The 12000-nt window shown below is 39.5% G+C and overlaps 1 pseudogene; it reads right to left on the bottom strand.

Moving 5' to 3' along the window:
• Positions 1-9046: 9046 nt before the first annotated feature.
• LOC112835521 (farnesyl pyrophosphate synthase pseudogene) lies at positions 9047-9644 on the bottom strand (annotated as a pseudogene).
• Between the last annotated feature and the right edge of the window lie 2356 nt (positions 9645-12000).

Here is a 12000-nt window from a genome sequence, read left to right as displayed (position 1 = left end):
AATATTCCATTGTATATATATACCACTTCTTCTTTATCCATTCATCTGTCGATGGACGTCTTGGCTCTTTCCATAGTTTGGCTATTGTGGACATTGCTGCTGTAAACATCAGGGTTCATGTACCCCTTCGGATCCCTTCATTTTTATCTTTGGGGTAAATACCCAGTAGTGCAATTGCTGGATCGTATGGTAGCTCTATTTTCAACTTTTTGAGGAGCCTCCATACTGTTTTCCAGAGTGGCTGCACCAGCTTGCATTCCCACCAACAGTGTAGGAGGGTTCCCCTTTCTCCGCATCCCCGCCAACATCTGTCGTTTTCTGACTTGTTAATTTTAGCCATTCTGACTGGTGTGAGGTGGTAGCTTATTGAGGTTTTGATTTGGAGTTCCCTGATGCTGACCGACGTTGAGCACTTTTCCATGTGTCAGCCATTTGGATGTCTTCTTTGAAAAAATATCTGTTCATGTCTTCTGCTCATTTCTTGATCAGATCATTTGTTCTTTGGGTGTTGAGTTTAATAAGTTCTTTATAGATTTTGGATACTAGCCCTTTATCTGATACGTCATTTGCAAATATCTTCTCCCATTCTGTCAGTTGTCTTTTGGTTTTGTTGACTGTTTCTTTTGCTGTGCAAAAGCTGTTTATCTTGATGAAGTCCCAATGTTCATTTTTGCCCTTGCTTCCCTTGCCTTTGGTGATGTTTCTAGGAAGAAGTCGCTGCAGCTGAGGTCAAAGAGGTTGCTGCCTGTGTTCTCCTTTACGATTTTGATGGACTCCTGTCTCACATTTAGGTCTTTCAGCCATTTGGAGTCTATTTTTGTGTGTGGTGTAAGGAAATGGTCCAGTTTCATTCTTCTGAATTTGACTGTCCAATTTTCCCAACAGCGTTTGTTGAAGAGACTGTCTTTTTTCCATTGGACATTCTTTCCTGCTTTGTCGAAGATTAGTTGACCATAGAGTTGAGGGTCCATTTCTGGGCTCTCTGTTCTATTCCATTGATCTATGTGTCTGTTTTTGTGACAGTACCATGCTGTCTTGGTGATCACAGCTTTGTAATAGAGTTTGAAGTCCGGAATTCTGATGCCACCGGCTTTGCTTTGCTTTTTCAACATCCCTCTGGCTATTCGGGGTCTTTTCTGGTTGCATACAAATTTTAGGATTATTTGTTCCATTTCTTTGAAAAAAGTGGATGGTATTTTGATAGGGATTGCACTGAATGTGTAGATTGCTCTAGGTAGCATTGACATCTTCACAATATTTGTTCTTACAATCCATGATCATGGAACGTTTTTCTATTTCTTTGTGTCTTCCTCCGTTTCTTTCATGAGTATTTTATAGTTTTCTGAGTACAGATTCTTTGCCTCTTTGGTTAGATTTATTCCTAGGTATCTTATGGTTTTGGGTGCAATTGTAAGTGGGATGGACTCCTTAATTTCTCTTTCTTCTGTCTTGGTGGTGGTGTATAGGAATGCCACTGATTTCTGTGCATTGATTTTATATCCTGCCACTTTACTGAATTCCTGTATGAGTTCTAGCAGTTTTGGGGTGGAGTCTTTGGGTTTTCCATATAAAGTATCATATCATCTGCAAAGTGTGAGAGTTTGACTACTTCTTTGTTGATTTGGATGCCTTTGATTTCTTTTTGTTGTCTGATTGCTGTGGCTAGGACTTCTAATACTATGTTGAATAGCATTGGTGAGAGTGGACATCCCTGCCATGTCCTGACCTCAGGGGGAAAGCTCTCAGTTTTTCCCCATTGAGAATGATATTCGCTGTGGGTTTTTCATAGATGGCTTTTATGATGTTGAGGTATGTACCCTCTATCCCTATACTTTGAAGAGTTTTGATCAAGAAATGATGCTGTACTTTGTACAAATGCTTTTTCTGCATCTATTGAGAGGATCATATGGTTCTTGTTCTTTCTTTTATTAATGTATTGTATCACATTGATTTGCGGATGTTGAACCAACCTTGCAGCCCAGGAATAAATCCCACTTGGTTGTGGTGAATAATCCTTTTAAGGTACTGTTGGATCCTACTGGCTAGTATTTTGGTGAGAATTTTTGCATCCATGTTCATCAAGGATATTGGTCTATGATTCTCCTTTTTGATGGGGTCTTTGTCTGGTTTGGGGATCAAGGTAATGGTGGCCTTATAAAACGAGTTTGGAAGTTTTCCTTCCGTTTCTATTTTTTGGAACAGTTTCAGAAGAATAGGTATTAATTCTTCTTGAAATGTCTGGTAGAATTCCCCTGGGAAGCCATCTGGCCCTGGGCTTCTGTTTGTTGGGAGATTTTTGATGACTGCTTCAATTTCCTTAGTGGTTATGGGTCTGTTCAGGTTTTCTATTTCTTCCTGGTTTAGTTTTGGTAGTTGATACATACCTAGGAATGCATCCGTTTCTTCCAGATTATCTAATTTGCTGCCATAGAGTTGCTCATGATATGTTCTTATAATTGTTTGTATTTTTTTAAATTTTTTTTGGCGTTGGTTGTGATCTCTCCTCTTTCATTCATTATTTTATTTATTTGGGTCATTTTTCTTTTTGATAAGTCTGGCCAGGGGTTTATCAATCTTGTTAATTCTTTCAAAGAACCAGCTCCTAGTTTTGTTGATCTGTTCTGTTCTTTTGGTTTCTATTTCATTGATTTCTGCTCTGACCTTTATGATTTCTCTTCTCCTGCTGGGTTTAGGCTTTATTTGCTGTTCTTTCTCCAGCTCCTTTAGGTGTAGGGTTAGGTTGTGTATTTGAGACCTTTCTTGTTTCTTGAGAAAGGCTTGTATTGCTATATACTTCCCTCTTAGGACTGCCTTTGCTGCATCCCAAAGATTTTGGACAGTTGTGTTTCCATTTTCATTTGTTTCCACGAATTTTTTAAATTCTTCTTTAATTTCCTGGTTGACCCATTCATTCTTTAGTAGGATGCTATTTAGCCTCCATGTATTTGAGTTCTTTCCAACTTTCCTCTTGTGATTGAGTTCTAGTTTCAAAGCACTGTGGTCCGAAAATATACAGGGAATGATCCCAATCTTTTGGTACCGGTTGAGACCTGATTTGTGACCTAGGATGTGATCTATTCTGGAGAATGTTCCATGGGCACTAGAGAAGAATGTGTATTCCATTGCTTTGGGATGAAATGTTCTGAATATATCTGTGAAGTCCATTTGGTCCAGTGTGTCATTTAAAGTCTTTATTTCCTTTTGATCTTTTGCGTAGATGATCTGTCCATTTCAGTGAGAGGGGTGTTAAAGTCCCCCACTATTATTGTTGATGTGTTTCTTTGCTTTTGTTATTAATTGGCTTATATACTTGGCTGCTCCCATGTTAGGGGCATAGGTATTTACAATTGTTAGATCTTCTTGTTGGATAGACCCTTTTAAGTATGATATAGTGTCCTTCCTCATCTCTTATTACAGTCTTTGGTTTAAAATCTAATTTGTCTGATATAAGGATTGCCACCCCAGCTTTCTTTTGGAGTCCATTAGCATGGTAAATGGTTTTCCACCCCCTCACTTTCAATCTGGGGGTGTCTTTGGGTCTAAAATGAGTCTCTTGCAGACAGCATATCAATGGGTCTTGTTTTTTTTATGCAATCTGATACCCTGTGTCTTTTGATTGGGGCATTCAGCCCATTTACATTCAGGGTAACTATTGAAACATATGAATTTAGTGCCATTGTATTGCCTGTAAGGTGACTGTTACTGTATATTGTCTGTGTTCCTTTCTGGTCTATGTTACTTTTAGGCTCTCTCTTTGCTTAGAGGACCCCTTTCAATATTTCTTGGAGGGCTGGTTTCGTGTTTGCAAATTCCTTTAGTTTTTGTTTGTCCTGGAAGCTTTTTATCTCTTCTTCCATTTTCAGTGACAGCCTAGCTGGATATAGTATTCTTGGATGTATATTTTTCTCCTTTAGTGCTCTGAATGTATCATGCCAGTCCTTTCTGGCCTGCCAGGTCTCTGTGGATAGGTCTGCTGCCAATCTAATGTTTCTACCATTGTAGGGTACAGATCTCTTCTCCCGAGCTGCTTTCAGGATTTTCTCTTTGTCTCTGAAACTCTTAAGTTTTACTATTAGATGTCAGAGTGTTGACCTATTTTTATTGATTTTGAGGGGGGGTTTTCTGTGCCTCCTGGATTTTGATGCCTGTTTCCTTCCCCAAATTAGGGAAGTTCTCTGCTATTATTTGCTCCAATATACCTTCTGCCCCTCTCTTTCTTCTTCTTCTGGGATCCCAGTTATTCCAATATTGTTTCATCTTACAGTATCACTTCTCTCTCGAATTCTGCCCTCATGATCCAGTAGTTGTTTATCTTTCTTTTTCTCAGCTTATTTTCCATCATTTGGTTTTCTATATCACTAATTCTCTCTTCTGCCTCATTTATCCTAGCAGTTAGAGCCTCCATTTTTGATTGCACCTCATTAATAGCCTTTTTGATTTTGACTTGGTTAGATTTTAGTTCTTTTATTTCTCCAGAAAGGGTTTCTCTAATATCTTCCATGCTTTTTTTAAGCCCAGCTAGTATCTTTAAAATCATCATTCTGAACTCTAGTTCCAACATCTTACTAATGTCCGTTTTGATTAGGTCCCTGGCAGTCAGTACTGCCTCTTGTTCTTTTTTTTTTTTTTAAAGATTTTATGTATTTATTTGAGAGAGAGAGAGAATGAGAGATAGGAAGCATGAGAGGGAAGAGGGTCAGAGGGAGAAGCAGACTCCCTGCTGAGCAGGGAGCCCGATGTGGGACTCGATCCCGGGACTCCAGGATCATGACCTGAGCTGAAGGCAGTCGCTTAACCAACTGAGCCACCGAGGCGCCCTCTTGTTTTTTTTTTTTTTTTTGAGGTGATTTTTTCCATTTTGTCATTTTGTCCAGAGGAGAATAGATGAATGAGAGAACAAAATGCTAACAGGCTAACAATGTCCCCAGAAAATATACACTAAACATATCAGAAGAGACCTGAAACCGGGGGACTAGAAAGGGAAAGAGAAAAGAAAAAAGAAAAAGATAAAAACAAATAAAAACAAAAAATAAAACAGAATATGATCAAATATGATCAGGCTGGTGCATAGATCAGGGCCACACACTAGATTTTGGGCGTATTTTGGTCTGTTAGAAAAAACTGCCTCCCAAAATTTTGAAGAAAGAAAAACTTATATATGTATAAAAATAAGGGTTAATACGATGCATGATGGAATATGACTGTAAAGATAAAAATTATAAAAGATTTTATAAAAGGAATTGATAAGTTGGTTGAAGAAAGAAAGAGGATTTAAAAAAAAAGGAGAGAATGTGATCAGGCAGGAGACTAGAACAAAGCCATACACTAGAGTTTTAGGGTATATTTTGGTCTGTTAGAAGAAACTGTATCCCCAAATTTTAAAGAAAGAACAACTTATATATATATATATATATATATATATATACCAAAAATAAGGTTAACTACAATGAAGGGATAGAATATGACTCTAAAAATGAAAAATAAAGATTTTTTTAAAAAAGGGGATTGATAACATGTTGGTTGAAAAAGGGAAAAAGAAAAATTAAAAAAAAAAGAAAGTTAAAAAAATTAACTTTGAAAGACTAAAGAATCATGGGAAAAAAGCCATGAATTCTGTGTGCAGTATTCCCCTAGTGCTGGAGTTCTGCCGTTCTCGTTGATCGGTAAACTTGGTCTTGGCTGGCTGTTCTTGCTGATCTTCTGGGGGAGGGACCTGTTGCCGTGGTTCTGAAATGTCTTTGCCGGAGGCGGAATTGCTTCGCCCTTGTCGGTCCGGGCTAAGCAGTCTGCTCGGGTTTGCTCTCGGGAGCTTTTGTTCCCTGCAAGCTTTCCGTACAGCTTTGGAGGAGGAGAGGGAAAATGGCGGTTTCCCAATTTGCGACCCGGAGGAGCCGAGGACTCGGGCCCCACTCCTCAGTGCGCCCCCAGAGAAAAGCAGTCAGTCACTCCCGTCTCCCTGGTCTCCGGCCACACTCCGTGCTCACCCGGCCTGTGACCGAGCATTTCTATCTCTGGCACCCGACTCGGTGTGGAGTCTCCAAACCCAGCAGATCCCTGTAGTGCGCTTCCGCGCCGCTCCTCCCGGGGGAGGAAGGGGAGTCTCCCCGGATCTGCGGGTTGTTGGGTCCCTGCTGGAGGAGCAGTGGCCCGATTGCACCGTGGATCATGGTTTATAGCAACCCTGAGCTGAGAGCCCGCTCCTCTGCTCTGTCTCTGCAGCCGGCTTCCCCGCTCTGATACCTGGGAGCTCTGCTGCACTCAGGCACCCCTGGTCTTTCTGTGACCCCGAGGGTCCTGAGACCACACTGCCCCAGCGAGGGTTCCACCCCCCACTTAGCCACTGGAGCTATGTCCCTCAGCGGAGCCAACTTCTAAACGTTCTGATTTTATGCTCCCTGCTCTATCACTTGTCCGTAACGGCTGATGGAGGCCCCCTCCCGTGCCGTCAGTCTTCCCGCATATCACCTCGATTCACTTCTCTGCACGCACGTCCTACCTTCCAGAAAGTGGTCGCTTTTCTGTTCAGGGAGTTGCTGCTATTCTTTTCTTCGATCTCCTGTTGAGTTCATAGGTGTTCAGAATGGTTTGATTCCTATCCAGCTGAATTCCTGGGACCAGAGGAAATTTAGGTCTCCTACTCCTCTGCCATCTTGCTCCTCCCCCCCAATTTTGTTGCCTTTCACTTTTGTTAATTTCTCCAATTGCTTTTTTATTTTGTTGATTTCCACTTTTGCCCTTATTATTTCCTTACTTCTCCTTACTTGCTCTTTCTTTAGTTTTTTATTTTTTAAAAGATTTTATTTGTCAGAGAGAGAGAGCACAAGCAGGGGAAGTGGCAGGTGGAGGCAGAGGGAGAAGCAGGCTCCCCACTGAGCAAGGAGCCCGGTGTGGGACTCCATCCCAGGACCCTGGGATCATGACCTGAGCCAAAGGCAGACACTTAACTGACTGAGCCACCCAGGCATCCCTCTTTAGCTTTTTAAAGTGGAAAGCTAAGTATTGATTTCAGAGCATTCTTTTCTAAGCGTTTAAAGGTATAAATTTCCTTCTATTCACTTTTTTCAGTAATCACACAATTTCTGATGTTTCATTATCAGTTTAAAATATTTTCCAATTTTACTTATGATTTGTATTTTGACCCAGGTATGTTATAGAAAAGTGTTTTTTAGTTTCCAAATATTTGGGGTTTTCCTACGTGTCTTACTGTTATTAATTTCTAGCTTAATACCATGGTCAAAGAACATAATCTATGGCTTTAATCCTTTTTATTGAGATTTATTTTATGGCCATTCATATAGTCTACCTTGATGTACATATTATACATAACAAAAATAATGGTATTCTCTATTGTTGGCTGTAATGTTCTATAAATATCATTTAGGTCCAGGTGATTGATAGTGTTTAAATTATCTATGTTCTTACTGAGATTTGTTTGGTCTAGTTTTTCTGTTTATTGATGAGGGAGAGATGTTACAATTGTGGATTTACATTCTCTCTTCAATTTGTCCATTTTTGCTTGTGTATTTTTTGAATTCTTTTAATAAGCACATAGGTATTTATGATTGTTATATCTTTCTGAAGAATTGACACTTCTATCATTATGAAATATCCCCCTTTATCTGTGGTAATACTTTTAATTTCAAAGTCTATTTCATCTCATATTAATATAGCCATTCCAGTTTTATGACTAGTGTTTGCTTGATTTATCTTTTCTCATCTATTGACTTTCAATCTGTTGGTTTCTTTATATAAATGTGTCTTGCAGAAAACATACACTTGGATCTTGATTTTCCTGATTTTTTTGACAATTTCCACTTTTAAATTGGAGTGTTTAGGCCATTAAAATATAATTATTCATAAGTTTGAGTTAAAGGGACAGTATTGTTCTTTCTTTGCCTCTATTTTTTTCTCTTTACTGCCTTATTTTGGATTGAATATTTTTTAAAATTTCATTTTAATTTATGAATTGCCTATGTAGGTATAGCTTTTTGCATTTTTTTTTTTCAGAGAGAGAGAGCATGTGCATGCAGTGGGGGGGGGGGTGCCGAGGGAGAAGGGGAGAGAGAGAATCCCAAGCAGGCTTCATGCCCAACCCCATGCAGGGCTCTGTCTCAGAACCCTGAGATCATGACCTGAGCGGAAACCAAGAGTTGGACTCTTACCTGACTGAGCCACCCAGGTGCCTAGCTTTTTGCATTTTTAACCTGACAGTTTAGAGATTATAATTATAGGTCTTGATGCTTTATAATTTATTAAATTCTTTATTTTTTTTCCTGTTCTTCAAATTGGATAATATCTGTTGATCTGTTTTCTCAAGTTCACGGATGCTTTCCTTTGTCACTTCTGTTTTGCTTGTAAATCCATTCAGTGTATTTTTCATTTCAGATATTGTATATTTTAGTTTTGTAATTTGTTTTTTTTATCGTTTTTATTTATCTGGAGATTTCCTGTCTCTTTGTTCATTATGAGCCTTCAATAATGAGCATTTTCCTTTATCTCCCTGTGTATAGTTACAGTAGCCAGTTTAAAATCTTTTTGTGCTAATTCTAGCCTGTGGGTCATCTCAGGGTTGCTCTTTGCTGATTATCTTTTTTCTTGAGATTGGATCACAAATTGCTGCTTGTTCCTACATCAAGTAATTTTGGATTTTCACTTGGATGACGTGAATAGTATATCTTGGAAACTGTTTCTGTTACATATTCCTCCAAAGAGTTTTGCTATTTTTGTTCTGACACACAATGTGGTTGGAATAAAATTTAAGAAAACAGATCTCTATACGAAGACATCAAAATAAACGATTTACTTAAAGTCCACATCTGAATTACAGAACTACAAAAGTGGAAATTTCATCTTCAGTTATTACTAATAGAGCACCCTAAGTCGACTGGCTTAAAAATAAATTTAGTTTTTCACAAAAGAAATAGTCCAAAGGTGGAATAGCTATAAGGCTGGTTGGTTCAATGGCTCAGTAACATTATTCAGGTACCAGGTTTTTTTTGAGGGTTAGACAATTTATCGAGAAGTTCCCCTCCTGCCCTTGCAGTCTCTAGGTCACTTTTCCCCCCCTGTGGCTCTTGTGTGCTAGCCCCAGGAAGATGGCTAGGGGCAGGGGCATGGCGTACCCACTCCAGGAGGCTCACAAGGTGGCTGTAGCTGTCTTCATACTGTGTGCACACAGCTGGGGGGTTCAGCTCCTCGTATAGTGCCTTCACCCAGGCCACCTTCTCGGCCTCCTTTTGGCCATAATTCTCCAGAAGGATCTGGCGCTCTTCTGGAGAGGCCCACCGTAGACACTGAACCACCAGGCAGCTGTATTTGTTGTCCTGGATGTCAGTGCCAATCTTGCCTGTCACACTGGGCTTCCCGAAGAGATCAAGGTGATCATCCTGAATCTGAAAGAACTGCCTCATCTCCAGCAGGATCTTCTTGGCATTGGCATGTTCTTTCTCCTTGTCATTGCCTGCCATATACATGACGGCAGCTACAGGAAGATGGAACAAGTAGAGAGCTGTATTGGACTTGACAATGGATTTGTACTTCTTTTCAGTGAATCTGGCAAAATGCACATTGCCCCGGGGGGCTTGGATGAGGTCCAGGGTCTGTCCAATCTCAGTCTGATAGGACCTCTGTAGGAAAAGCTCAAGAAGAGCAGGATTTCATCGAGCACTTCCCCGAGATTGTCAAGGTGCTGACCAAGGATGGCATGGGCCACCCAGAGACAGGAAATGCAATTGCTCGAGGAGGTCTTGGAGTACGATGTTATTGAAGGCAAATACCAGCAGACTTTGACAGTGCTGATAGCATTTCAGGAGCTGGGGAGCCAAGGAAGCAGGATGCTGATAGCCTCTGGTGGGCCCTGACTATGGGCTGGTGTGTGGAGCTGCTTCAGGCTTGCTTCCTGGTGTCAGATGACATCATGGATTCATCTCTTACCTGACGGGGCCAGATCTGCTGGCATCAGAAGCCAGATTTGGATGCCATCAATGATGCTTTGCTTCTGGAAGCATGTATCTGCCACCTGCTGAAGCTCTAGTGCTGGGAGCTGCCCTATTACCTGAGCTTAAGTAAAAATTCATTTTTGAAAGACATAACCAGGCATCACATCCAGACAAGGGGATGTTCAACAAAAGATAAGAGTCCATTTCACCCTACATGGTTTCTTGAATCTTTGAAGAAACCTTTTCCAGAAAAAAAACCTGTCAAATACCTCCTTTGTTTATTTGTCTAGAATTGGGTCCTATGACTTCTCTAAACCAGTTGTTAGCAATCAGAAAAGGATGATCATTAATGATAGTAAATAATCAGTATTTAATCCCTGTCCTGTGATGAGAAATTGATATCCAAATTGCCAGCACACTGTAAGGAGGTAGTGAGTAGGACAGTCACTTAACATCTGCCACAAACCCATACTGTATTCTTAATTCATTCAGTAATAAGGAGGAGTAGAACAGAATGTTTAGAAACACTATCATATCAAGTAAAAATGGTAAGATAATTCCTAAGTTACACGGTGTTTGTGCTCTATACACTTACCCTTATGTAGGCATCCAAATAGAATAATAGATGAAAAAATTAAATAAAAGTGGAAATATTTTAAGTACATTTTTTAACTGTGTAGAGTGCAATGAGTACTACTGTTTCTCGCTACTGGAGACTTCTGGCATTAACAACTTAAAATTATGCAGAATTTTCTATTTTATGCATAGATTTCCAATTTTTTTGCTGACTCAAATACAGTTGTAAATGTTATTTAAAAAAACACTGGCTTCTTTTAATTTTTATTTTAATTCCAGTGTAGTTAACATAGTGTGATATTAGTTTCAGGTGTACAGTATAGTGATTGAACAATTCTATGCATTACTCAGTGCTCATCATGATGAGTGTACTCTTAATCCCCTTCACCTACTTCACCCAGCCCCCGCTCTGGTAACCATCACTTTTTTCTCTATAGTTAAGAGTGTTTTTTGGTTTTTCGCTTTTTTTCCCCTTTGTTCATTTATTTTGCTTCTTAAATTCATCATATGAGTGAGATCATATGGTATTTGCCTTTCTCTGACTGGCTTGTTTCGCTTAGCATAAGTTCTAGATCTATCCATGTTGTTGCATGTGACAAGATTTCATTCTTTTTATGGCTGACCAATATTCCATTGTGTATGTATATACCACATTTTCTTTATCTCTTCATCTATTGATGGATACCTGGGCTGCTTCCATAATTTGGCTCTTGTAAATAATGCTGCAGTAAGCGTAGGGGTACATATCTTTGTGGATTAGTGTTTTTGTTCTTTGTATAAATACCCAGTAGTGCGATTACTGGATTATATGGTAGTTCTATATTTAATTTTTTGAGAAACCTCTGTACTGTCTTCCATGGTGGCTGTACCAGTTTGCATTCCCACCAACAGTGCATGAGTGATCCTTTTTCTCCACATCCTAGCCAACACTTGTTTCTTGTGTTTCTTATTTTAAGCATTCTAACAAGGTGTGAGGTGGTATCGTGGTTTTGATTTGCATTTCCCTGATGATGAGTGATGTTGAGTATCTTTTTATGTGTCTGTTGGCCATTTGTATGTCTTCTTTGGAGAAATGTCTGGTCATGTTTTCTACCCATTGTTAATTGGATCATTTGTGGTTTTTTTGGTGGTGTAATTTTTTGTCTTGTGACAAGAACTTTTAAGATCTCTCAGTAACTTTCAAATATACAGTACAATATAGTCACAATATTGCATTGTTAACTATAGTCAACACTCTGCATTGCATCCCTAGGACTTATTTATCTTATAACTGAAAGTTCATATTTTCTGGAAACCTTCACCCATTTCTCCCACCCCCATTCACCCACTCATCTACTGATGGACACTTAGGTAGTTTCCATTTCTTGGCTATTGTAATGTTGCATGACCATGGCAATGCTATTTTTTTTGAGATAGTGATTTTGTTTACTTCGTATAAATACCCAGAAGTGGAATTGCTGAATCATATGGTAGTTCTATTTTTAAC

This window comes from Callorhinus ursinus, unplaced genomic scaffold, assembly GCF_003265705.2.
Source record: "Callorhinus ursinus isolate GAN/ISIS: 27379988/994484 unplaced genomic scaffold, GSC_fseal_2.0 scaffold4, whole genome shotgun sequence".
Lineage (NCBI taxonomy): Eukaryota > Metazoa > Chordata > Mammalia > Carnivora > Otariidae > Callorhinus > Callorhinus ursinus.
The sequence above is the reverse complement of the archived record's forward strand: the minus strand, read 5'-3'. Positions and strand labels throughout refer to the sequence as shown.